This window comes from Scyliorhinus canicula, chromosome 10 (assembly GCF_902713615.1).
Source record: "Scyliorhinus canicula chromosome 10, sScyCan1.1, whole genome shotgun sequence".
Classification (NCBI taxonomy): Eukaryota; Metazoa; Chordata; class Chondrichthyes; order Carcharhiniformes; family Scyliorhinidae; genus Scyliorhinus; species Scyliorhinus canicula.
This window is the reverse complement of record NC_052155.1, coordinates 21101560-21129296: the sequence shown is the minus strand read 5'-3', so window position 1 is coordinate 21129296 and position 27737 is coordinate 21101560. Positions and strand designations below refer to the sequence as shown.

The 27737-nt window shown below is 44.4% G+C and overlaps 1 long non-coding RNA gene across 1 annotated transcript in view; it reads right to left on the bottom strand.

The window, feature by feature from the left end:
* The window catches only part of LOC119972927, a 46464-nt gene extending 22520 nt beyond the window's left edge, over window positions 1-23944 (bottom strand). Inside the window, exons 1-2 of the long non-coding RNA XR_005462176.1 lie at window positions 23861-23944; window positions 9203-9237 (exon numbers count right to left, since the gene is read on the bottom strand). This is a non-coding gene — a long non-coding RNA (uncharacterized LOC119972927). The remainder of the gene's footprint in view (window positions 1-9202; window positions 9238-23860) is intronic.
* Window positions 23945-27737: the final 3793 nt, after the last annotated feature.

Genomic DNA, 27737 nt, shown 5'->3' with positions numbered 1-27737 from the left:
ACAGTGCAGGGATCCCTTGTGCCCGTTCCCCTTCAAAACAAGTGTAACGTTTTGGATGCTGTTGGGGGGATGACCTACTGGGGGAAGGCCCTAGCGGCCAGGTCTCTGGCGCTGAGTCTGGCTCTGGGGCTCAGAAGGGAAGGCGGGAGCATAGAAAAGCAATAGTAATAGGAGATTTAATGGTTAGGGCAATAGATTGGAGATTCTGTGGTCGCGAGCGAGACTCCCGGAAGGTATGTTGCCTCCTGGGTGCTAGGGCCAGGGATGTCTCGGATCGTGTCTTCAGGATCCTGAACGGGGAGGGTGAGCAGCCAGAAGTCGTGGTGCACATTGGTACCAACGATGTAGGTAGGGCAAGGGGTGTAGAGGTAATAAACAAGTTTAGGGAGTTAGGCTGGAAGTTAAAGGCCAGGACAGGCAGAGTTGTCATCTCTGGTTTGTTGCCGGTGCCACGTGATAGCGAGGCTAGGAATAGGGAGAGAGTGCAGTTGAACATGTGGCTGCAGGAATGGTGTAGGAGGGAGGGCTTCAGGTATTTGGATAATTGGAGTGCATTCTGGGGAAGGTGGGACCTGTACAAGCAGGACGGGTTGCATCTGAACCAGAGGGGCACCAATATCCTGGGGGGGGAGGTTTTCTAGTAGTCTTCGGGAGGGTTTAAACTAATTTGGCAGGGGAATGGGAACCGGATTTGTAGTCCAGCAACTAAGGAAGCCGGTATTCAGGACGCCAAAGCACGTAGTGATACAGTGGGGAAGGTAACACTGACAAAGGAGAGTACTTGCAGGCAAGGAGATGGGTTGAAGTGTGTATACTTCAATGCAAGAAGCATCAGGAATAAGGTGGGTGAACTTAAGGCATGGATCGGTACTTGGGACTACGATGTGGTGGCCATCACGGAAACTTGGATAGAAGAGGGGCAGAAATGGTTGTTGGAGGTCCCTTGTTATAGATGTTTCAACAAGATTAGGGAGGATGGTAAAGGAGGTGGGGGTGGCATTGTTAATTAGAGATAGTATAACAGCTGCAGAAAGGCAGTTCGAGGGGTATCTGCCTACTGAGGTAATATGGATTGAAGTCAGAAATAGGAAAGGAGCAGTCACCTTGTTGGGAGTTTTCTATAGGCCCCCCAATAGCAGCAGAGATGTGGAGAAACCGATTAGGAAACAGATTTTGGAAAGGTGCAGAAGTCACAGGGTAGTAGTCATGGGTGACTTCAACTTCCCAAACATTGAGTGGAAACTCTTTAGATCAAATAGTTTCGATGGGGTAGTGTTTGTGCAGTGTGCCCAGGAAGCTTTTCTAACACAGTATGTAGATTGTCCGACCAGAGGGGAGGCCATATTGGATTTGGTACTTGGTAATGAACCAGGGCAGGTGATAGATGGGGGAGCATTTTGGAGGTAGTGACCACAATTCTGTGACTTTCACTTTAGTAATGGAGAGGGATAGGTGCATGCAACAGGGAAAGGTTTACAATTGGGGGAAGGGTAAATACAATGCTGTCAGACAAGAATTGAAGTGCATAAGTTGAGAACATAGGCTGTCAGGGAAGGATACAAGTGAAATGTGGAACTTGTTCAAGGAACAGGTACTGCGTGTTTTTGATATGTATGTCCCTGTCAGGCAGGGAAGAGATGGTCGAGTGAGGGAACCAGGGTTGACAAGAGAGGTTGAATGTCTTGTTAAGAGGAAGAAGGAGATTTATGTAAGGCTGAGGAAACAAGGTTCAGACAGGGCGCTGGAGGGATACAAGACAGCCAGGAGGGAACTGAAGAAAGGGATTAGGAGAGCTAAGAGTGGGCATGAAAAATCTTTGGCGGGTAGGATCAAGGAAAACCCCAAGGCCTTTTACACATATGTGAGAAATATGAGAATGACTAGAGTGAGGGTAGGTCCGATCAAGGACAGTAGCGGGAGATTGTGTATTGAGTCTGAAGAGATAGGAGAGGTCTTGAACAAGTATTTTTCTTCAGTATTTAAAAACGAGAGGGGCCACATTGTTGGAGAGGACAGTGTGAAACAGACTGGTAAGCTCGAGGAGATACTTGTTAGGAAGGAAGATGTGTTGGGCATTTTGAAAAACTTGAGGATAGACAAGTCCCCCGGGCCTGACGGGATATATCCAAGGATTCTATGGGAAGCAAGAAATGAAATTGCAAAGCCGTTGGCAATGATCTTTTCATCCTCGCTGTCAACAGGGGTGGTACCAGAGGATTGGAGAGTGGCGAATGTCGTGCCCCTGTTCAAAAAAGGGAATAGGGATAACCCTGGGAATTACAAGCCAGTTAGTCTTACTTCAGTGGTAGGCAAAGTAATGGAAAGGGTACTGAGGGATAGGATTTCTGAGCATCTGGAAAGACACTGCTTGATTAGGGATAGTCAGCATGGATTTGTGAGGGGTAGGTCTTGCCTTACAAGTCTTATTGACTTATTTGAGGAGGTGACCAAGCATGTGGATGAAGGTAAAGCAGTGGATGTAGTGTACATGGATTTTAGTAAGGCATTTGATAAGGTTCCCCATGGTAGGCTTATGCAGAAAGTAAGGAGGCATGGGATAGTGGAAAATTTGGCCAGTTGGATAACAAACTGGCTAATCGATAGAAGACAGAGAGTGGTGGTGGATGGCAAATATTCAGCCTGGAGCCCAGTTACCAGTGGCGTACCGCAGGGATCAGTTCTGGGTCCTCTGCTGTTTGTGATTTTCATTAACGACTTGGATGAGGGAGTTGAAGGGTGGGTCAGTAAATTTGCAGATGATACGAAGGTTGGTGGAGTTGTGGATAGTGAGGAATGCTGTTGTCGGCTTCAAAGAGACATAGATAGGATGCAGAGCTGGGCTGAGAAGTGGCAGATGGAGTTTAACCCTGACAAGTGTGAGGTTGTCCATTTTGGAAGGACAAATATGAATGCGGAATACAGGGTTAACGGTAGGGTTCTTGGCAATGTAGAGGAGCAGAGAGATCTTGGGGTCTATGTTCATAGATCTTTGAAGGTTGCCACTCAAGTGGATAGAGCTGTGAAGAAGGCCTATGGTGTGCTAGCGTTCATTAGCAGAGGGATTGAGTTTAAGAGCCGTGAGGTGATGATGCAGCTGTACAAAACCTTGGTCAGGCCACATTTGGAGTATTGTGTACAGTTCTGGTCACCTCATTTTAGGAAGGATGTGGAAGCTTTGGAAAAGGTGCAAAGGAGATTTACCAGGATGTTGCCTGGAATGGAGAGTAGGTCTTACAAGGAAAGGTTGAGGGTGCTAGGCCTTTTCTCATTAGAACAGAGAAGGATGAGGGGCGACTTGATTGAGGTTTATAAGATGATCAGGGGAATAGATAGAGTAGACAGTCAGAGACTTTTTCCCCGGGTGGAACAAACCATTACAAGGGGACATAAATTTAAGGTAAATGGTGGAAGATATAGGGGGGATGTCAGAGGTAGGCTCTTTTCCCAGAGAGTAGTGGGGGCATGGAATGCACTGCCTGTGGAAATAGTTGAGTCGGAAACGTTAGGGACCTTCAAGCGGCTATTGGATAGGTACATGGATTAGAACATAGAACATAGAACATTACAGCGCAGTACGGGCCCTTCGGCCCTCGATGTTGCGCCGACCTGTGAAATCATCTGAAGCCTATCTGACCTACACTATTCCATTTTCATCCATATGTCTATCCAGTGACCACTTAAATGCCCTTAAAGTTGGCGAGTCTACTACTGTTGCAGGCAGGGCGTTCCACACCCCTACTACTCTCTGAGTAAAGAAACTGCCTCTGACATCTGTCCTATATCTACCACCCCTCAATTTAAAGCTATGTCCCCTCGTGTTGGTCATCACCATCCGAGGAAAGAGACTCTCACTGTCCACCCTATCTAACCCTCTGACTATTTTATATGTCTCTATTAAGTCACCTCTCAGCCTTCTCCTCTCTAACGAAAACAACCTCAAGTCCCTGAGCCTTTCCTCGTAAGACCTTCCCTCCATACCAGGCAACATCCTAATAAATCTCCTCTGAACCCTTTCCAAAGCTTCCACATCCTTCCTATAATGTGGTGACCAGAACTGCACGCAGTACTCCAGGAGCGGCCGCACCAGAGTTATGTACAGCTGCAGCATGACCTTGTGGCTCCGAAACTCAATCCCCCTACTGATAAAGGCTAGCACACCATATGCCTTCTTAACAGCCCTATTAACCTGGGTGGCAACTTTCAGGGATTTATGTACCTGGATGCCGAGTGCTCTCTGTTTATCTACACTACCAAGAATCTTGCCATTAGCCCAGTACTCTGCATTCCTGTTACTCCTTCCAAAGTGAACCACCTCACACTTTTCCGCATTAAACTCCATCTGCCACCTCTCAGCCCAGCTCTGCAGCTTATCTATGTCCCTCTGTATCCTATAACAACCTTCAGCACTATCCACAACTCCACCGATCTTCGTGTCATCTGCAAATTTACTAACCCATCCTTCTACATCCTCTTCCAGGTCATTTATAAAATGACAAACAGCAGTGGCCCCAAAACAGATCCCTGCGGCACACCACTAGTAACTGAACTCCAGGATGAACATTTGCCATCAACCACCACCCTCTGTCTTCTTTCAGCTAGCCAATTACTGATCCAAACCGCTAAATCACCTTCAATCCCATACTTCCATATTTTCTGCAATAGCCTACCATGGAGAACCTTATCAAACGCCTTACTGAAATCCATATACACCGCATCAACCGCTTTACCCTCATCTACTTGTTTGGTCACCTTCTCAAAAAACTAAATAAGGTTTGTGAGGCATGACCTACCCTTCACAAAACCGTGTTGACTATCGCTAATCAACTTGTTCTTTTCAAGATGATTATAAACCCTATCTCTTATAACCTTTTCCAACATTTTACCCACAACTGAAGTAAGGCTCACAGGTCTATAATTACCAGGGTTGTCTCTACTCCCCTTCTTGAACAAGGGAACAACATTTGCTATCCTCCAGTCTTCCGGCACTATTCCTGTCGACAAAGACGACATAAAGATCAAGGACAAAGGCTCTGCAATCTCCTCCCTTGCTTCCCAGAGAATCCTAGGATAAATTCCATCTGGCCCAGGGGTCTTATCTATTTTGACATTTTCCAAAATTGCTAACACCTCCTCCTTTTGAACCTCAATTCCATCTAGCCTGGTGGACTGAACCTGAGGATTAGGGTAGAATAATGGAGTGTAGATTAATTTCTTCTTAAGGGCAGCACGGTAGCATTGTGGATAGCACAATTGCTTCTCGGCTCCAGGGTCCCAAGTTCGATTTCGACTTGGGTCACTGTCTGTGTGGAGTCTGCGCATCCTCCCCGTGTGTGCGTGGGTTTCCTCCCATAGTCCAAAGATGTGCAGGTTGGGTGGATTGGCCATGATAAATTGCCCTTAGTGTCCAAAATTCTATGATTAACCTAGGACAATAGTTCGGCACAACATCGTGGGCCGAAGGGCCTGTTCTGTGCTGTATTTCTCTATATCTATATCAGTCGGCGTGGCGCCAACCACTCCAGCGCGGGGCTAGCCCCTAATGGTGCGGAGAATTCCGCACCTTTGGGGAGGCCCGACGCCGGAGTGGTTGGCGCCACTCCGCTACGCCGGGACCTCCCGCCCCACCGGGTAGGGGAGAATCCCGGCCCTTGATTGTTTTTCAGCTCTGCTAACCCATGGGATCTAATGTTCAGGCCAAAGAGCCTTCAGAAGGATTGAGATGACTTAAGTGAGAAGGGAAAGATTTGGCAGATGGAGTACCATGTGGGAAAATGTGAACTTGTCCACAGAAGCAATAGGAAAACTGTATACCATTTCAGTGGAGAGAGATTGTCAAACACTCCAGTACAGCAGGATCTGGTTGTCATGGTGCAGGACAAGTTGTTTCACAGCTCCAGGGTCCCGGGTTCAATTCCCGGCTTGGGACACTGTCTGTGTGGAGTCTACACGTTCTCTTCGTGTCTGCGTGGGTTTCCTCCGGGTGCTCCGGTTTCCTCCCACAGTCCAAAGCTGTGCAGGTTAGGTGGACTGGCCATGCTAAATTGCCCTGAGTGTCCAAAAAGGTTGGGTGGGGCTTACGGTGATAGGTTGGAAGTGTGGGCTTAAATGGGGTGCTCTTTCAAAGCGCCGATGCAGACTCGATGGGCCGAATGGCCTCCTTCTGCACTGAAAATTCTATGATTCTATGAATCATAACGTGCAGCAAGTGATTAGGAAGGTAAATGTTGTTGTTTAGTTCAATGGGAGTCAAGTATAAAAGTAGGGAAGTGATGCTATAGCTGTACAGGGCTTTAGCGAGACTGCATCTGGAGAACTGTGTCCAGTTTTCATCTCCTTACTGAAGACAGATTATGGGAATGGCCGCTATTGGGGCCTTCATTTTTTAATTTCAACCCCCACCTCCGTGAATTGGTGTTTCCATAGAAGCCTGACTCCTGCAAGATTGGCCAAAGGTGGGAATTTTATTATCTACAAAAAACTTCATGGATTAATGAAGAAAGTATTGTAAGAAAAATGTATATTTTTCCATCTGAGTGACTTTCTCCTTCAACCCTGGCTGCCTTTCATTGTTGTATTCCATTTTGCCTGTCTTTCCTAAGGTCATGCCACGTACTGTACCATTCTGTCCCAAGCCACTGATGTTTCCCCAGAAACATTGAGGTTCAAGGTCCGCTATTAGGCTGTGGTTTATAGAAAGCATCTGACGTGTATTAGCCTCAGTACCACTGAGCCCCAAATGTATCACCGATCTCATAAAATTATCTCCACCTCCAAAATGGTGCCGTTATTATTAGTAATGCGATATCACCATAAAGAAAGGCTAATCAGCCATTGCATCCAGAGATTTAGCAGATGGCTGAGATCAATAATCTTAACCGTCAGTTAATCGCATTTAAGAAAACGGCAGCAAACTTGCTTGCTGCTCTTGAATAACAGGGCAAAGTTGGGGTTTGTTGCAAAGTGTTTAATGTTAGGTCATTAGGTTTATGTCGGTGCGTCTTTAAAACATCTAACCCAAGGTTATAATGAACATAATTATAGTCCTGTTTTGAAATACATATAAAAGTATCCACTGATGAAAGGAAGATAAATTATAATAAATTTGACTTAAAAGTTACAAATTAAAAAGTTTACATTGGTATAACTACTTTCTATGTACTTTCACATGATGCCAAAAAATCAAAATGCAGTTAACGAACTATAATTACATGTTCTTCTATGCTATCGACATTCTTGATTTTAAAGAACGAACTCTCATTTCTGTAGTGCTTTTCATGTCATCAGGACATCCCAAAGCACTTTGCCGCTAACAAAATGACTTTGAAGTGTAGTCACTATTACAGGAACTATGGGCTCTAACCCACAGTCTTCAGAAAAATTACTACCTCGTTCCAATGCACCTTTTCTCCTTCAAAATAAATTCCTTACTGTCTACCACTGACATTTCCATGTGCAGACTCCACACAGACAGTGTCCCAAGCCGGGAATCGAACCCGGGACCCTGGAGCTGTCAAACAACTTGTCCTGTACCATGACAACCAGGTCCTGCTGTACTGGAGTGTTTGACAATCTCTCTCCACTGGAGGTACCCTTGCAGCAGACTGTAAAACTTTGAGTTCACTAATGGTTGCAGCACAGATTGGTTCATTCAGGGTGGCACAATGGTTAGCACTGCTATCTCACAGAGCTAAGGAACGGGTTCAATTCCGGCCTTGGGTGACTGTATGGAGGTTGCACTTTCTCCCCTATGACTCTGTGGGCTTCCTCCGGGTGCTCCGATTTCCTCCCACAGCCCAAAGATGTAGATTGGTCATGTTAAATTGCCCGTTAGTGTCGAAAGATGTGCCGGTTCAGTTATTGGGTTCTGGAGATAGAGCGGGACAGTGGGAGCAGAGCGCTCTTTCGGAGCATCGGTGCAGACTCGATGGGCCGAATGCCATCCTTCTGCACTGTAGGGATTCTATGATTTGTTAGTGTCATCTTCTTCCCACAAGGTTGACTGCCATGGATTCCCACCTCCATCTGTCCTGTGCTGATCTTACAAATTCTGCATAATCCCTGAATCACAGAGCTGTTAGAAAGCAGAAGGAGGCCATTTACTTCATCATGTCTGCACTGGCTCTCCAAACGAGCATCGTGATTTAGTGCCATTCCCTTGTTTTCCCCATATCCCTACATCTTGTTTCTATTCAAGTAACCATCTAATGTCCTCCTGAAAGCATTGATTGAACCTGCCTCTACCACACTTCCAGGCAGTGCATTCCAGACCTGAACCATTGTGTTAAAAACCTTTTCTTCCATGACATTTGTTCCTTTTGCAAATCACTTTAAATCTGTGTCCTCTGAATCTTGATCCTTTTACAAGCGGGAACAGTTTGTCCCTGTCTACTCTATCCAACACCCTTATGATTTTCAAACCTCAATCAAATCTCCTCTTAGCCTTCTTCTCTCCAAGGACAACAGTTCCAATCTCTCCAATCTATCCTCACAACTGAAGTTTCCCATCCTTGAAACCAATCTTGCAAACCTGTTCTGCGCTCTGTCCAATGAATTCACATCCTTCCTATGGTGTGGCTCCCAGAACTGTGTACAATATCCCAGCTGAGAACTAACTAGTATCTTATATAAGTTCAACATAACCTCCTTACTCTTATACTGTTTGCCCGTATTATTAAAGCCCACAATGCTGCATGCTTTATTAACTGCTCTCTCCACCTGTTCTGCCACCCCAGGCCCCTTGGCACTGCACCCCCTTGAGAATTTTGTAAGTCAGCTATACCCAGTCAATTATATCCATCATTTATTTTCTTCACTGCTTCTCTCTCCTATGTTTTCCATCAATCTTCCTCTCCAACTGTCTTTGGCTGCGATCTGCTTTAATGATGTGACCAAAGTTTTGTTTCTTCCTCTCTTTCTTACAGACCATAGTATAGAAAATAGAAAAATACTTATTGTCACGAGTAGGCTTCAATGAAGTTACTGTGAAAAGCCCCTAGTCGCCACATTCCGGCACAGCTGGTACAGGAATCGAACTGTGCTGCTGGCCTGCTTGAAAAGCCAGCGATTTAGCTGAGTGAGCTAAACCAGCCCCTTAGCTAAACCCAGCCCCTTGTATATAGTATGAAGGTATCTGGCATAGCAAGAGTTAATGTGGGACTGAAAAACAGTATCACCCACAGTGTAATGTAAAGAGACACAGTACCTGAGGCTCGTGTCAATTGTGTACTCGACAGAAACCTGTGTAGAAGCAAGCACGGAATTAGCTCAGAGCTTGGGCTATACGCTGTATATATGTACATACTTATGTTTTATCAATAAACACTTAATGTGCAACCGTACAAGATTCAGAACCTGTTCATGAGACCTACCAATATACAACATGGTGACAGTTAATGGAAAAGCTGAGAGAAGCTGAAGAATCAGGTTTTAAAATCTCAGCCATAGCCAGGAATCAGTTGTAAAACATCTAAAAATCTTCTGGTATCACAGTGACCCAGAGTAATTGATTGAGTAAATCACTCTGCAAACTAAAAACAAAGAGGTTGGGACCACCTTTGCCGCAGGACCCCACCAAAGTACAAGTACAGGAAGACTCTGAAAAATGGTTTAAAGCTGTACTCACCTGAACTTTAAAGCAATCAAGGGCAACAATTCAACATACCAGACCAATTTGGATGAATCCAAATGGCCAGACCAAACACAAAATTGGGGACTTTGGCTGAAAATATTTTTAAAATACATGATCGCCTCAAGATTAGAACGATATGACTTTGTTCAGTAGGGCTGATAGCCAATGATATTATTGCAAGGCAAAGAAAAAAGAATCGTCAGATAAGTACTTTTCACTGTACCTCGGTAGACATGACAATAAATCTAAATCTAAATCTAAATTTGAAGATATTTTAAAATCATTTAATACATATTTTAAGCTAAGAATAATTTTTTTTTGAGAGAGTGCAAAATTCAACAAACATGTCCAACAACCTGGAGAACTGATTGACTCTTTTATAAATTATTTATACAGATTGGCTGAAGGCTGGGACTATGGTATCTTAAGTGAGCACTTAAGTATTAGATCCAAGAAAGATGCATAAAAATTGGCTTGGGAAAACAACAGACCTGAGGAGAGGGAATAGTTAAGAATTCAGCAAAGGTGATCAAGGGATTGATGAAGAGGAAAATAGAGTACACGAGTAAACTTGCGGGGAACATAAAACTGAGGGCGGGATTCTCCGTCGGTTTACGGCAACGGGATTCTCCAGTCCCACTGCAGTGAATGGGAGATTTCACTGTGTGCCAAATTCTCCATTCTCGTGAAACAGTCTCGTGGCTGGACTCATAACGAAGAATCCCAGCCTGACTGAAAAACGTCTATTGGTATGGGAAGAGAAAAAATTGGTGAAGACAAATGTAGGTCCCTTATATTCAGAAACAAGGGAATTTATAATGGGGAACAAAGAAATGGCTGACCAACTAAATACACACTTTGGTTCTGTCTTCAAACAGGAGGTTACAAATAACGTACCAGAAATGTTGCAGAACACAGGGTTTAGGGAGAGGGAGGAACTGAAGGAAATCAGTATTAGTAGGGAAATGGTTTTAGGCAAATCGATGGGATCTAAGGCCGATAAGTCCGCAGGGCCTGATATTCTGCATCCCATAGCTCTTGAAAAAGTGGAAGCATTGGTGGTCATCTTTCAAGGTTCTATAGATTCTGGAACAGTTCGTACAGATTGGAGGGTAGCTAATGTAACATCAGTATTTAAAAAGGAGGTAAAGAGAAAACAGGGAATTATAGACCAGTCAGTCTGCCAATCCATACTGCCTGCATATATTTGGGAACAATTCAAGAATCCATTATAAAACATTTACTAGCAGAGCACTTAGAAAACAGTGGCAGGATCGGACCGAGTCAGAAAGGGAAATCATGCTTAAAAAATCTACTGGAATTCTTTGAGGATGTAAGTAGTAGAGTTGATGAGGAGGAGCCAGTGGATGTGGTTTATTTGGACTTTTGGAAAGCTTTCAACTAGGTCCCACATACGAGATTAGCGTGTAAAATTAAAGTGCATGGGATTGGAGGTGGTGTATTGAGATTGACAGAAAACTGGTTGGGAATGGGAATAAATGGGTCTTTTTCCAAATGGCAGGCAGTGACTAGACAGGGCTTAGAAACTCCAAAGTGTATTATGAAGTTCACCTGACCTACCGGGCACGATTCTCCGCCCCCCACACCAGGTGGGAGAATAGTGGGAGGGCCTCCCGACATTTTTCACGCCATCCCGCTATTCTCTCCCCCCCCCCCACGCCCGACCCACGCCACGAATTGCCGCTCGCTGTTTTTTACGGCGAGCGGCGATTCTCCGAGGCCGATGGGCCGAGCGGCCGGGCCTTCACGCCCGTTTCAACACGGCAGCAAACACACCTGCTCGCTGCCGTCGTGAAACGGGCGGCAGATACCGTTTGGGGCATCTGGGGGCCCAATTGGCACGGCAGTACCACGGCCGTGCCAAGGGGGGCATAGGCCCGCGATTGGTGCCCACCGATCGCGGGCCGTGCGTCCGTAACGGACGCATTCTTTTCCCTCCGCCCCCCTCCCCCACCGCAAGATCAAGCCACCACGTCTTGCGGCGGGGCGGCTGAGGGAAAAGACGCCAACTGCGCATGCGCGGCCGATGACGTCGGCCGCATCAGCCAGCGTGACGCTTGACGTGTGGCCTTGACGACCGTGACGCACAGGGCCGTGCTCCTAGCCCCGCCCGGGGGGGAGAATCGGCCCCGGAAGTGGGCGTGAAGGCTGCCGCGGGTCACGGCCTGTCCCACGACAGCCTTTACGATTCTCCGCATTTGCTGAGAATCTCGCCCATAACCTTTATGTTGAATTTAGCTAGGATGAGCACAAAAGCCTTCGGTTCAGGTGTGATTCATCAGACTTCTTAGGCACTTTAATCAAAACAAGGTTTATTCTAAGAATGTAGTTAACATATATATATATAAACACAGCAAGAATTTTTAAATTAATTACAAACATAAAGACAACACAAGAGCTACAGTAATCTATCTATATAACACTTAATGAATTCCCCCTTTAGATGTTCCAATTCAATAACAAGATCCAATAAACCAAAACCCCTTTCAAGGTCGTGGCCCAACACCCTGTATTCTGACTTGACTGGGAATGGTCCTTTCCCTGTGATTCTGATCCAGTTTCAACCAGCAGTTTCTAATTCCTTCCATTAATAAATTCTATCTTTAAAGTGACCAAGGCAGTTTGCCACACCCAATGTGCTTTTCACTGGATCTCCAGATTTTCAGATGACATAAAGCTGAATGGGAGGGTGAGCTGTGAGGAGGATGCAGAGATGCTTCAGTCTGATTTAGACAAGCTGAGTTGGTGGGCAAATGCATGGCAGATGAAGTATAATGTAGATAAATGTTAGCCACTTTGGTAGCAAAAATAGGAAGGCAGATTAGTAACTGAATGTCTATAAATCAAGAGAGGGAATGTACAATGAGACATGGGTGTCCTCGTACACCAGTCACTGAAGGTAAACATGCAGGTGCAGCAGGTGGTAAAGGAAGCAAATGATATGTTAAGACCATAAGGCCATAAGGTATAGGAGCAGGATTAGGCCATTTGGCCCATTGGCGCTCCTCCACCATTGAATTGTGGTTGATATGTTTCTCATCCCCATTCTCCTGCCTTCTCCCCATAACTCCTGATCCCTTTATTGATCAAGAGCCTATCTATCTCTGCCGTAAAGACACTCAGTGATTTGGCCTCCACAGCCTTCTGTGGTAAATAGTTCCACAGATTCACCACCCTCCTCATCTCTGTTTTAAAGGATTATCCTTTTAGTCTCAGGCTGCGGCCTCGTGTTCTAGTTTTTCCTACCAGTGAAAACATCCTCTCCACGTCCACTCTCCCCAGGCCTCTCAGTATCCTGTAATTTTCAATAACATCCCCCCTCATCCTTCTAAACTCCAACGAGTACAGACACAGAGTCCTCAACCGTTCCTCATGCGACAAGCTCTTCATTCCAGGGATCACTCTAGTGAACCTCCTCTGGACCCTTTCCAAGGCCAGCACATCCTTCCTCAGATACAGGGCCCAAAACTGCTCACAATAATTATGATGCCATTAGAAATGACTTAGGATGTGTAGGTTGGAGAAGTAGGCTGCAAGGGTTGGGCACACTGGATATGTGGAGCTTGTTCAAGGAACAGCTCTTGCGTGTTCTTGATAAGTACGTACCAGCCAGGCAGGGAGGAAGGGGTCGAGCGAGGGAACCGTGGTTTACCAAAGAAGTGGAATCTCTTGTTAAGAGGAAGAAGGAGGCCTATGTGAAGATGAGGCGTGAAGTTTCAGTTGGGGCACTTGATAGTTACAAGGAAGCGAGGAAGGTTCTAAAGAGAGAGCTAAGACGAGCAAGGAGGGGACATGAGAAGTCTTTGGCAGGTAGGATCAAGGAAAACCCAAAAGCTTTCTATAGGTATGTCAGGAATAAAAGAATGACTAGGGTAAGAGTAGGGCCAGTCAAGGACAGTGGTGGGAAGTTGTGTGTGGAGGCTGAGGAGATAAGCGAGATACTAAATTAATACTTTTTGTCAGTATTCACTCAGGAAAAAGATAATGTTGTGGAGGAGAATGCTGAGACCCAGGCTATTAGAATAGATGGCATTGAGGTGCGTAGGGAAGAAGTGTTGGCAATTCTGGACAAGGTGAAAATAGATAAGTCCCCGGGGCCTGATGGGATTTATCCTAGGATTCTCTGGGAAGCCAGGGAAGAGATTGCTGAGCCTTTGGCTTTGATTTTTATGTCATCATTGGCTACAGGAATAGTGCCAGAGGACTGGAGGATAGCAAATGTGGTCCCTTTGTTCAAGAAGGGGAGTAGAGATAACCCCGGTAACTATAGGCTGGTGAGCCTCACGTCTGTTGTGGGTAAAGTCTTGGAGAGGATTATAAGAGATACGATTTATAATCATCTAGATAGGAATAATATGATTAGGGATAGTCAGCATGGTTTTGTGAAGGGTAGGTCATGCCTCACAAACCTTATCGAGTTCTTTGAGAAGGTGACTGAACAGGTAGACGAGGGTAGAGCAGTTGATGTGGTGTATATGGATTTCAGTAAAGCGTTTGATAAGGTTCCCCACGGTCGGCTATTGCAGAAAATACGGAGGCTGGGGATTGGGGGTGATTTAGAGATGTGGATCAGAAATTGGCTAGTTGAAAGAAGACAGAGGGTGGTGGTTGATTAGAAATGTTCAGAATGGAGTTCAGTTACGAGTGGCATACCACAAGGATCTGTTCTGGGGCCGTTGCTGTTTGTCATTTTTATAAATGACCTAGAGGAGGGCGCAGAAGGTTGGGTGAGTAAATTTGCAGACGACACTAAAGTCGGTGGAGTTGTAGACAGTGCGGAAGGATGTTGCAGGTTACAGAGGGACATAGATAAGCTGCAGAGCTGGGCTGAGAGGTGGCAAATGGAGTTTAATGTGGAGAAGTGTGAGGTGATCCACTTTGGAAAGAATAACAGGAATGCGGAATATTTGGCTAATGGTAAAATTCTTGGTAGTGTGGATGAGCAGAGGGATCTCGGTGTCCATGTACATAGATCCCTGAAAGTTGCCACCCAGGTTGATAGGGTTGTGAAGAAGGCCTATGGTGTGTTGGCCTTTATTGGTAGAGGGATTGAGTTCCGGAGCCATGAGGTCATGTTGCAGCTGTACAAAACTCTGGTACGGCCACGTTTGGAGTATTGCGTACAGTTCTGGTCCCTCATTATAGGAAGGACGTGGAAGCTTTGGAACAGGTACAGAGGAGATTTATCAGGATGTTGCCTGGTATGGAGGGAAAATCTTATGAGGAAAGGCTGATGGACTTGAGGTTGTTTTCGTTAGAGAGAAGAAGGTTAAGAGGTGACTTAATAGAGGCATACAAAATGATCAGAGGGTTAGATAGGGTGGACAGGGAGAGCCTTCTCCCGCGGATGGAGGTGGCTAGCACGAGGGGACATAGCCTTAAATTGAGGGGTAATAGATATAGGACAGAGGTCAGAGGTAAGTTTTTTACGCAAAGAGTGGTGAGGCCGTGGAATGCCCTACCTGCAACAGTAGTGAACTCGCCAACATTGAGGGCATTTAAAAGTTTATTGGATAAGCATATGGATGATAAAGGCATAGTGTAGGTTAGATGGCCTTTAGTTTTTGACTTCCCATGTCGGTGCAACATCGTGGGCCGAAGGGCCTGTACTGCGCTGTATCGTTCTATGTTCTATGTTCTAATACTCCAAATGGGGTCTGACCAGAGCCTTATACAGCCTCAGATATACATCCCTGGTCTTGTATTCTAGCCCTCTTGACATGCATTTTCATTGCATTTGCCTTCCTGACTGCCAACTGAATGTGCATGTTAACCATAAGAAAATCATGAACAAGGACTCCCAAGTCCCTTTGTGCATCTGATTTCCTAAACGTTTCCCCATTTAGAAAATAGTCTATGCCTCCATTCCTCCTTCCAAAGTGCATAACCTCACACGTTTCCACATTGCATTCCATCTCCCACTTCTCTGCCCACTCTCCCAGCCTGTTCAAGTCCTTCTGCAGCCCCTTTACTTCCTCAATACTACCTGTCCCTCTACAAATCTTTGTATCATCTGCAAACTTAGCAACAGTGCCTTCAGTTTCTTCTTCCAGATCATTTATGTATATTGTGTAAAGTGTTCCCAGCCCAGACCCCTGAGATACACCACTAGTCACCAGCTGCCATCCTGAAAAAGATTCCCTTATCGCCACTCTCTGCCTTCTGCCAGTCAGCCAATCCTCTATCCATGCCAGGATCTTACCCTTAACACCATGGACTCTTAACTTATTCAATAGCCTCCTATACGGCACCTTGTCAAATGCCTTCCGGAAATCTAAATAGATCATGTCAACTTGTTCTCCTTTGTCTAACTTCCTTGTTGCCTCCACAAAGAACGCTCACTGATTTGTCAGACATGACGTCCCCTTGACGAAGCCATGCTGACTCAGCCCTATTTTGTCATACACTTCCAAGTACTCTGCAATCTCATCTTTAATAATGGACTCTAAAATCTTACCAATGATCAAAGTCAGGCTAACCGGCCTATAATTTTCCACCTTCTGTCTCCATCCCTTCTTAAACAGGGTGTTATATTAGCCACTTTCCAGTCCTCTGGGACCCTCCCCACCTCCAGGGATTCCTGAAAGATCATCACCAATGCCTCCACAATCTCCTCCTCAGCTATCTCCTTTGGAACCCTGGGGTGTAGTCCACCCGGTCCAGGTGATTTATCCACTTTCAGACTTTTCAGCTTCCCCAGAACCTTCTCCTTAGTAATGGCCATTGCATTCCCCTCTGCCCCTGATTCGCCTAAAGTTCTGGTATCCCACTGGTGTCGTCCACCGTGAAGACTGATGCAAAGTAACCATTCAGTAACTTCTTCAGCCTCATTTTCCAGTGGTCCAATGTCTATTCTTGCCTCTCTATTACCTTTTATACATTGAAAAAAACTCTTGCTATCTTCTTTTATATTACGAGCTAGCTTAGATTCATATTTCATCTTCTCCCCCTTATTGCTCACTTAGTTGCCCTCTGCTCGCTTTTAAAGGTTTCCCAATCCTCTGTCTTCCCACTAATCTTCACCACCTTGTATTCTTTTTGTTTTGCTTTTTTGCTGTCCTTGACTTCCCTTGTCAGCTATGGTTGCCTCCTTAGATATAGCTCTTAGGGTTAAAGGAATCAAAAAATATAGGGTGAAAGTGGGAACAGGTTACTGAGTTGGATGATGATCCATGATCATATTGAATGGTGGCGCAGCTCGAAAGGCCCTATCGACTCGTCCTGCTTCTATTTTTCAATGTTTTATGTTTCATAAGGGACAGAATTATTGTCAGAATGACAATAATTCCTTCCAGAAACACTATCGCGCAGGGAAGATCTGACTCTAGAAAAGGCCATGTGAATAATTAACCAAAAGAGTGTGAGCAACCAAATCAGCACTTTGGAGCTGAGCAATCTCATAGATGAGAGCAATATCTAGCAATCTCAGTGCAGTGTTTCAACTGCAGCCGATTGGGATACTTCATAAAAGCTTGACAAAGCTACAACACCCAAAAGGATAGAGGAAGGTCCCAAGACAGTTCATGAGATAGAGATACCACACCATGAAGAGTCACAATTGTGCTTTTTAAGTGAATGAAGCCTAACCCGAGGCTCCAATAGTTGCTGTCACACCACCTGTAAGCACCATGGCATAGACATTGCAACCTCCAGCCAACTACAAAGCTGCAAGATGATACTGGAGTAAGGAACTAGTGACTATCAACTAGCCAGAGTTCACCTCAGTGATGCACAGAGACACACGGATAAACATAATGTTGTGATAAAAGTCAAACTGCAAGGTGAGCACATTGAAAAGGAACATCCCAACAACAGGGAGAAACACCTCCATCTCCCACAGATATTACAGCAAACCATGTGGAAAAAGGAAAAACAGGTTCATACCGTGAATGAATGAAGTAAACACACTCTCCGAAATGAACAAGACAAGCTGGTGGTTCCCCAGCATAGCAAATGGGGACTTGACAATCAGAAGTTCAACTCCAAGGAGCAGAAAACGTGTGTTAGAAGAAGACAAGCAAGTGCCAGAAACGCAGACTAAACTCAAACTCTGAATCAATGAAGGTTGCCCAAATCAACAGAGCCTAGCACTTCAAATGGGATCTGGAAGAATTATCAAGCCACCTGATCTTCTGAATACATAAAGTCAGAGACTTGGCGTGGGGAAGGGGTGGGGTAGCACAATTGCAATGTAAATATGTTGGGTAAAGACTTGGAGGGAATTAGCGTATAAGGGTATGTGGCACAGCAAGGGCTAATGGGGGACTTGGAAACAGTACTGTTATTAGTCTGAAGTGAAGAGATACTTGACCTGAGACTGGAGTCAATTGTGGACTGGACAAAGACCTGTGTACAAGCAAGCATGGAGTTAGCTTATAGCCTGGGCCAAACCTTGTATATATGTGCATGGTTATTATTCACCATGGGATGTAGGCATTGCTGGCAAGGCTAACCCTAAAGAGAACCTTCCAAACCCACGGAAATACCATCCAGAAAGACAAGAGCAGCAGACACTGAGGAACACTACCACCTGGAAGCTCCCCACCAAGTCACTCACCATCCTGACTTGGAATTATATCACTGTTCTTCCACAGTCTCTTGGTCAAAATTCTGGAACTCCGTCCCTTGCAGCACAGTGGGTATACCTACACCAGTTAGAGTGCAGCGGTTCAAGAATGCAGTTCACCACCTGGAGAGTGAAAGAACAACAATATATTTCCAAGTCGGGATGGTGAGTGCTTTGGAGAGGAGCTTCCAGGTTGTGGTGTTCCTGTGGCATTGGTTGTAGGTTTGGAAAGTGCTGTATAAATAACCTTGGTGAGTTCCTGCAGTGTATATTGTGGATGGTGCATAGGGCTGCCACGGTGTGTCAGTGGTGAAGAGAGTGAATGTTTGTGGATGGGTTGCCAATCAGGCAGGCTGTTTTGTCCTGGATGTTATCAAGCTTTCCAAGTGTTGTTGGAGCTGCATTCATCCTCTTTCTTACCAATCAAGACTAATGTTCAACTATACTAGACTTCAAAACTCTTCATGAGACCTAAACGTACAACACACAACACAGGTTAGCCTGAACATACAACATACAACACAGGTTAGCCTGAACATACAACACACAACACAGGTTAGCCTGAACATACAACATACAACACAGGTTAGCCTGAACATACAACACACAACACAGGTTAGCCTGAACATACAACATACAGCACAGGTTAGCCTGAACATACAACATACAACACAGGTTAGCCTGAACATACAACATACAACACAGGTTAGCCTGAACATACAACATACAACACAGGCCACAGAAAAAGCAACCAAGCACAAGGTTATACAAAAGCTACACAAAATTTACAAGTTATTCAGACGTTATCCAAAACTTTTATTGAACCTCACTTAGATCGCACTTCATGTACTGTGTGTAGTTCCAGTCACCAGATTATACAAAGGTTATGGAGGCACGGGAGATGGTACAGAGTAGATTTAAAAGGATGATATCAGAAAAGCTGTATCTATGTATCAGGAAAGGATGAACAGGATGAGCTTCTTTTCTCTTGGAAAAAGAATGATGTGGAGATGCTGCCGTTGGACTGGGGTGAGCACAGTAAGAAGCCTTACAACACCAGGTTAAAGTCCAACAGGTTTGTTACCTGAGGAAGGAGCAGTGCTCCGAAAGCTAGTGTTTGTAACAAACCTGTTGGACTTTAACCTGGTGTTGTAAGACTTCTTACTTGGAAAAAGAAGGCTGAGGGGGGTGATCTATGAAATTATGAAAGATTTTGATAGAGTGGAAACAGTGAAAATATTTTTTCTTCTGAGGAAAAGGATCATTGGCAAATAGGTTGGTATCATGACCGGTACAGGCTTGAAGGGCCAAAGAGCCTGTTCCTGTGCAGTATTGTTCTTTGTTCTTTGTACCATCTGCACAATTTAACCTGTCTATATCCATTTGTTAATTTCTTATTTCCTCATTGCAATTTACTATTGATGCACCATCAATGGACGCGAGATACGATGAAGGTCCAAACTCAGGCTTTAATCAGCTAGATGTTAGCCCGGTGGTCGACTACAGTAAAAGGTCGACCGCCGGGAACTCTGGGTACTTATACCCCGCCTCGGAGGTGGGGTTTACTTGCCTCTCAACCAATTGGTGAACAGTCACATGACTAGTCCCAGCCAATCAGCCGAGAGGCACATGACCAGCCAGAGCCAATGGGAAATCAGTGCTCTGCACCTATTCATACCACCACAACTATCTCAGCTATTTTAATGAAATGTCCAAATTTGGCTATAGAATCTTCGATCCCTGAATCTGTCATTAATATATATTGTAAACAGTTAGGGCCCAAGGACCAAACCCTGTGGCAACCCACGAGTTACGTCTTGCCAAAAAGAAAAAGTTGTCAGTTAGCCAGTCTTCTATCCAAGCTAACCACATGTGATCTTACTTTGTGTATTGACCTTCTGTGGGGCGCCTAATCAAATGCTTTCTGAGAGCCCAGATGTACTACATCTACAAGATCCCCCTTATCCACTTGGCTTGTTACATCTTTGAAGAACTCTAGCAAATTAGTCAAAAATGATCCATTCTTCATAAAACCATGCTGACTCTGATGGAATGTGGTTTGACTTTCCAAATGTCCTGTTATTACATCCTTACTAATGGATTCTAATAACTCCCCAATGACAAATGTTAAACTAACTGGCCTATACTTTCCTACATTCTGCCTTTTTGAATAAGGGTGTTATATTTGAATTTTCCCAATCCACTGGAACCTTTCCCACTTCCAGGGAATTTTGGAATGTTATAACCAATGGATCCACTGTCTCCACTGTGACTTCCTTGCAGACTCGAGGATGTAGGCCATCAGGCCCTGGGGACCTGTCTGCCTTCAATCCCAATAGTTTGGTCAGTACTTTTTCCCTATTGATGATGGTTTCTCTAAGTTCCTCCCTTTCTATTACCTCTTAATACCTGTTACTATTGGGATGGTACTGGTGCCCCCCACCATAAAAACTGAGGCAAAATTTTTATTTAGCACCTGCACCATCACTGCGTTCCCCACTATTAACTCCCTGGTTGCCCCCTAAAGATGTCCCAGTCCTCTAGTCTCCCACCAATCTTTGCCACTTTGTATGCTTTTTCCTTCAATTTGATACTCTCCTTTATTTCCTTAGATATCCACGGTCGATTTTCCCTCTTTCTACCGTCCTTCCTTTTTGTTGGTATAAAACTTTGCTGAGCACTGTGAAAAATTGCTTGGAAGGTTCCCCACTGTTCCTCAACTGTTTCACCATAAAGTCTTTGCTCCCAGTCTACCTTAGCTAGCTCTTCTCTCACCCCATTGTAATCTCCTTTGTTTAAGCGCAAAACACTAGTGTTTGATTTTACCTTTTCACCCTCCATCTGTATTTTAAATTCCACCATATTGTGATCGCTCCTTCCGAGAGGATCCCTAACTATGAGATCATTAATCAATCCTGTCTCATTACACAGGCCCAGATCTAGGACCGCTTGTTCCTTTGTAGGTTCCATTACGTACTGTTCGAGGAAACTATCACGGATACATTCTATAAACTCCTCCTCAAGGCTGCCTTGACTGACCTGGTTAAACCAATCGACATGTAGATTAAAATCTCCCATGATAACCGCTGTACCATTTCTACATGCATCAGTTATTTCTTTGTTTATTGCCTGCCCCACCATAATGTTACTATTTGGTGGCCTATAGACTACTCCTATCAGTGACTTTTTCGCCTTACTATTCCAGATTTCCACCCAAATGGATTCAACCATATCCTCCATACCATGTCATCCCTTACTATTGCCCGGATGTCATCCTTAAATAACAGAGCTACAACACCTCCCTTACCATCCACTCTGTCCTTCCGCATAGTTTGATACCCTCGGATGTTTAACTCCCAGTCGTGACCATCCTTTAAACATGTTTCAGTAATGGCCACTAAATCATAGTCATTCATGATGATTTGCACCATCAACTCATTTACGTTATTCCAAATACAAGCAGTCAGGTAAAGTACACTAATGTTGGCTTTTATACTTCTGTTTTGAATCTTAACACCTTGATCAGTAACCTCTCCTAAGTTATTTTTCCTCTTAACTTTTCTCCTCATTTTCCTTGTCGTTGAACCCATATCTTCATGTAACAACCTGCCACGTCGCTTTCCATTTATGCTTTTACTTCCCGTTTTATTCCTTTGAGTATTACTGGGCCTATTCACTGAGCTTCCCTCAGTCACTGTACCTTATACTGTCACCTTTTTTGATTTTTGACTCTGGCTCCTCTGCCTTACACTTTCCCCCTTACTGCCTTTTGTTTCTGTCCCTGTTTTACTACCTTCTGAGTTCCTTAACACAAGATATCTGCACTCCTCTTATTCTCTCGTGTATGCCCAGTTTTAGCTGGTCCACCAGTGATGATTACGCCTTCAGTTGCCTAGTTCCCAACTCGGGAATTCCCTGCCTAAACCTCTCTACCTCACCTTCCTCCTTTAAGACTGTCCTGAAAACTGACCTCTTTGATCAAGTATTTGATCATCTGAAGTAATATCTATCGGAGATTAGATTAACCCCTCCCTTTTCAGCTTTTCTCACTCACTTTGTTTAAAGTGATCATCTATACAAGTCTCTCCCATTTCGGGTGAATATTTACTGCCCCCCCCTCCCAGTTTAATACTGAAAATTACTCTGGAATCAAACTGATGAAAACAATGATGGATTGTTGTGATTTCATCAGAACGGAAAGATGGTTCAGAGCAGAGAATAAACAGAATTGATTGAGTGAAAGAAGCAATGAGGGAATAAAATTAGAGGTAAACCAGAAACATACCATTACAGAACCCCAATACTTATGCTGTTCAAAGGAATAATATTTTCTATGTTATTTCTCTATCTCATTTCTCTCCTATCAGTTAGCATTCTGGATTTCATGGCAGATCCACGGCGGGATTCTCCGCCCGTCACATCAATTTTCAACGGGATTCTCTGTCCTGCCTGCCAGCCAATGGCGTTTCCTATTGTGGGCCGCCTCAGGCCATCGGGAAATCCCCCCGGGCGTGGGTGCGCTGCCGGCACAACGGCGAATCATGCTAGCGGAGAATCTAGCCCCAATTCTTTAACATTATTGTGAAACTAGAATTGAAGAAGAATAGTACAGTTGGGATCATAGACAGTAAAAAGTAAGAGGAGGTATCATTACACAGGGGACAGCATTTCTGCCTCTGAACTAGAAGGTTTGGATTCAAGTCCCATACCAGCAATTAATGGGTAAAAAAAGGTGTTTGTAACATGGCCAAACATATTGAGCATCAATTTCTAAATCCTCCCGACACACGCCAATGGTAGGTGGTAAGAGCAGGAAAGATTCCTGGTCAGCGATGTGATGGAAAGAAACTGGAGCCTCTATCATCACTGCCCATAACTCCAGGTGTACAACATTCATGTCAAAATATATATTGCCACAGCAACTTGGATCGTTTGAGGGACTGGTAGGCTCAGTTGGCTGAACACTGGAGCTGCTGTGGATCGCTTTGGTGCCAACAGTAAGGAGTTTGATCCCTGTTCCAGCTGAGATGGTTAGGGAGCTGCCTCCTTGCTCTTTCTGTACTGAAGATCGTGGCACTGTGAGTTGGGCCTTTGGTCAGAGAATTGAAGAAGGGAAATGCTTCTGGGAGATCTCTCATATAAATCTGAATGGTTAACAGATTCAGAGAGAATCTTGATCTTGAAGAATGTGTAGTTTACTTTAAAATAAGACAAAATGCATTGAAACATCCCCTTGCTAACTAAGCATAGAATAACATGCAATGTGCACTTTACATTGCCATGCATGTAAAAATGTTTGGCAAATTTTTTTGCTTGTCTGGCAAACATATGTTACAATAATATAAATTGTGATAAAAGCACATTATTGCATCATGAAAGCTTCATTGCATTGGTAATACATTGTCATAATGAACATAATGACTGGCATCTTCTGCCCCCCACTTACCCCACCTGTGGTGAGTTTGTTGGCAGGGAGGCATTTAATCAGGCTGGAATGTGGCATATGGGGATCCCAACATCCTCCTTCCTCCACCTCTATTGAGTCTGTGGTGGGAATGTCCATGAACTGCCCTCCTACCCTGCTACAAATTGAGACCCCTAAAATTCCAATTAATGCCCACTCAAGGGCTTCATCCTGCACTCACTTCAGGGCACTCGCTACGTAGACGGCACCACAGTGGCACAGTAGGGCACTGAGAGTGAACTCGCTGCCCGTGCTGCCAACCTCCTCCTGGTGACCCGACCACGCGAACCTCTCTCTTCATTGCTCACCTATGGCCTGGGATCCACTGATGATCCTCAGTCTCAGGTGGTTGGTGTGTATTTAGCAGCCACTGTCTCCCTGGTGACGCTAGCTTAATAGTCTGTGATTGGTTGGCAGTTCTCGGTGGGTAGGACCCAGTGTCCTTGAACCCAGGGAAGAGTCCATCACTGGCCTGTCAAGTGTTTGAGTGCCACATGATACAACTGGCCTTCCCAGGAAGAGGCAGCGCTGGGCTTTCTCCCACTCTGCGCATCACGGTAGCACAAGTGGATAGCACTGTGGCTTCACAGCGCCAGGGTCCCAGGTTCGATTCCCCGCTGGGTCACTGTCTGTGCGGAGTCTGCACGTTCTCCCCGTGTCTGCGTGGGTTTCCTCCAGGTGCTCCGGTTTCCTCCCACAGTACAAAGACGTGCAGATTAGGTTGAGTGGCCATGATAAATTGCCCTTAGTGACCAAAAGGTTAGGAGGGGTTATTGGGTTAAGGGGATAGGGTGGAAGTTGATGTGTTGGGTAAGCTGGGTCTGCGAGGACTGCAGCAGTGAGAGAGACAGGCTTCCAACACTTGAAGAAATGCAATTCGATTTTATTGAACTCTTAACTATCATACATACTTTAATTATCGGTTGACACTATGCTGACTTGACTGGAGACCTGAGGCTAACCTGACCAGACTATCTTACTACCACATGGTGTATGTTCTAGTTGTTGCTCACGAGCTCTGACTGTCTCAGAGGCTGCATCCCAAGAGAGCAGGAAAACTAGTGCCTCTGGCTTTAAAGTGATCGTGTCCTGTCTGGTGATTGGCTGCTGTGTTCTGTGTGTTCATTGGTCATCCTGTGTGCCAATCACTGCCTGTCTGTGCATCATCATATACCTGTGTGTATATTATGACAGAAGTGAGGGCTTGAGTGGGTCGGTGCAGACTCGATGGGCCGAATGGCCTCCTTCTGCACTGTATGTTCTATGTAAACCTATGTATCTCCGGCCAAGGGCCCCCCAAAGGACTCTGTCAATGTATCACTTTCATCTTTTCTGCGCCCTTGGTATATAAGACAGTTGTCCTTTAAAAGTCAAACTGTTTACTACGCTAATTGCTGGACTTTGGAAGCCATTTTACACAAGCTGTGATTATTTTGTAATGAACTTCAGTTGCAATAAAGTCACCAGAGATAATTTGGAAAGAGACATGGACAAGCAGTGGTGAAGACTCATTCAATCAAGTAAATTAAATCCAAAATCTGATTTTAATAAAGATCAAGTCAGATGTGCTGAGTTTATGGTAATGTCTAACCCCTGGAGAAATCTTTGCAAATAAATGAATTCATGTCGATAAAGATCTCATAAGCAATGAAACTACATTCCTACAATGTTCTGTTGACATAGAAATATTTGCATTGAAGTCCTGGGGTAAAGCAGGGTATTTATTCCAAAATTGTTTCAGCGTGCCAAAAAGCAATTCACCCACAACTCTGTACCGACTTCAGTTAACCAAAGATGTTGTAAAAGCCGATAAATGCTACACTTCAGGCTGAAAGTTGCGGCAAAAGAACTATCCATGTGAATTTCCATGATCTTTAGACAAGCTTTAAGCTTTCCTTCTGTGAACGTGTACGGGTTTAAGAGATTGCTGAAATTGTTTTTCTTGTCTTGTGACTGGGAGACCAACTGGTGAACCTGCTTTAAATGTATTATTGAGACAGGTTGGCTGCATTTACGCCTCAACTTCCAATGAATGATCTGAATGGACAAGAACACGCTGGGATAGGACATGGAAACAGTGTGAAGGTTTGCATTTCACCATACAGTGCAAACAGTATGAAGCACCAGTTTGGAAGCACTAGGCCACAGTTGAAGATGCATAATTCTGATTACAAATACATCAGAATATAAATGAACATTAAATAAGAAATGGGTATTTTGCCAAACTCATTCCAGTCATGTACAACTTACAATCTTATGGAATTCCGCTCATACTCTTACATGTTTGTAGTCAACCTTGTTTGCAAACGGTATTACTCTCTAAGTGTCATTCTGCTGAACCAGAGCCCGCAAAGGCTATTGTTCTCCAATGTTGACAATAGATCCGACACATGATAGTTTGCACGGGATCAACCACCTTTGACTTTGAGGCTCTATATTAACAGGGGCAGGTTTTCCGCATGGAAGGCAGAGTTTTGGTTGGGAAAGCCACGGATGTTTTAACGAGTATAGGTTTCTGATTGACAGCAAACCTGCCTGGATGTCAGTCGGATTGAAAGGCTTGGCTTCCAATTGGGCAGGGAGCACTCCGGAGGAGGTCACATCCGCAAGTCAGGAGCAAGCGAGTGTAGTGGAAATTTGTGGAATGGGATCTGAAGAAAATCACCTCTTTTTGATAGGTAAAAGACTATGTTAATGTAAATATTAAAGCCCAGTCTTTAATACCCATTTTAAAGTAAGGATTTCAGTATTCATAACCTTAGGTCATGACAAAACACATACCTTAAACAGAGGTACAAAGCCTGACACATCCACAATCTAATTGGAGATAAAAACAACATTTTTACTGACAATATGAATGGACTATTGTTCTAATGAACAGATTTCAAAGTTAGTTTCATATTAAGAAATGAGCTGTACCAATAATCAAGATCAAAGTCTAAATAAGCACCATAGCAATATAAAGCCACTATTGTTCAGAATATGGATAAAGTGAAAACCCAGACTTGATTACAGCACAAAATCACATTCCATAGCTTACTCAAATATTCAAACATGAAACATTTAAAACTTATGTTGCACATTGAGGATTGGCAGTTAACCATCAAATCAAATGTATTTGAAACTCATCCAAACCAATTAGGACGACATAGAGGTGTAGACAGATGGCTTCAACTGATAACATTTTCCTTAAACGTGAGGGTCCACACAGCCATTTTATATCCAGGATCAGTCTATACTTTGATCTAACTACTTGCTATCCTTATTTTCATATTTGCACTTTTCTACTCTAACTCTTGAAGTTCGCGCAAGCTGTTTTGCCGTAAGCAAGAAACCATTTCTGTATTATTTTGAGAGTTACATTTTTTCATGAATTACTTCTCTTTAAGTCTTTTGCTAGCAAGACTTTATTGAGAATAGATTTAAGTTTCTCTCAATTGTAATCAAGTAGAGGCAATAAAAGATTCTTATTTGCATCCGAGACGTGTAACTCAAATTTCTACTGAGTTTTAGCGTTGCAAGACTTCACTTGAACCACATGGTAGATCTCTACAGGATTCAATTTCAGGAGGGAAGGGACCAATCCTGATCCTGGGGCAAGGAATGGTCCCTGATCCAGGATGATTTTTGAATAGGGTGGGGGTTCTCGGAAGCCAGAGAAGCAGGTGAGTTTTCAGGAGGGACTAGGAGAAAGCATTCCTGTTCCACCCTGGATCACAAGGAGAGTTGTTTTTTTTCATTTATTGATGGGGTGTCGGCATCACTGGCAAGGGCAGGATTTATTCCACATCCCTTTGTGCCCTTGAAAAGGCGATGGGGAGACATCTTCTGGAACAGCTTAAAGACACTAAATCTGATTGGAGCCTCGACCAGAATTATGTAGTCAATTAAATGCACGGAATTCATACCAACAGCCTTCAGACCCAAAGAAAGAATGTAACCAACTGTGCTGCCATTTGGCTTTTTCTTCTGGTATTGAGAATTCCCAATGGACCAAAGCTGTTCCCGAAGGGCGGTATTGCATAGAATTCTAACCATTGAGCTATTTCCCCTTCAGT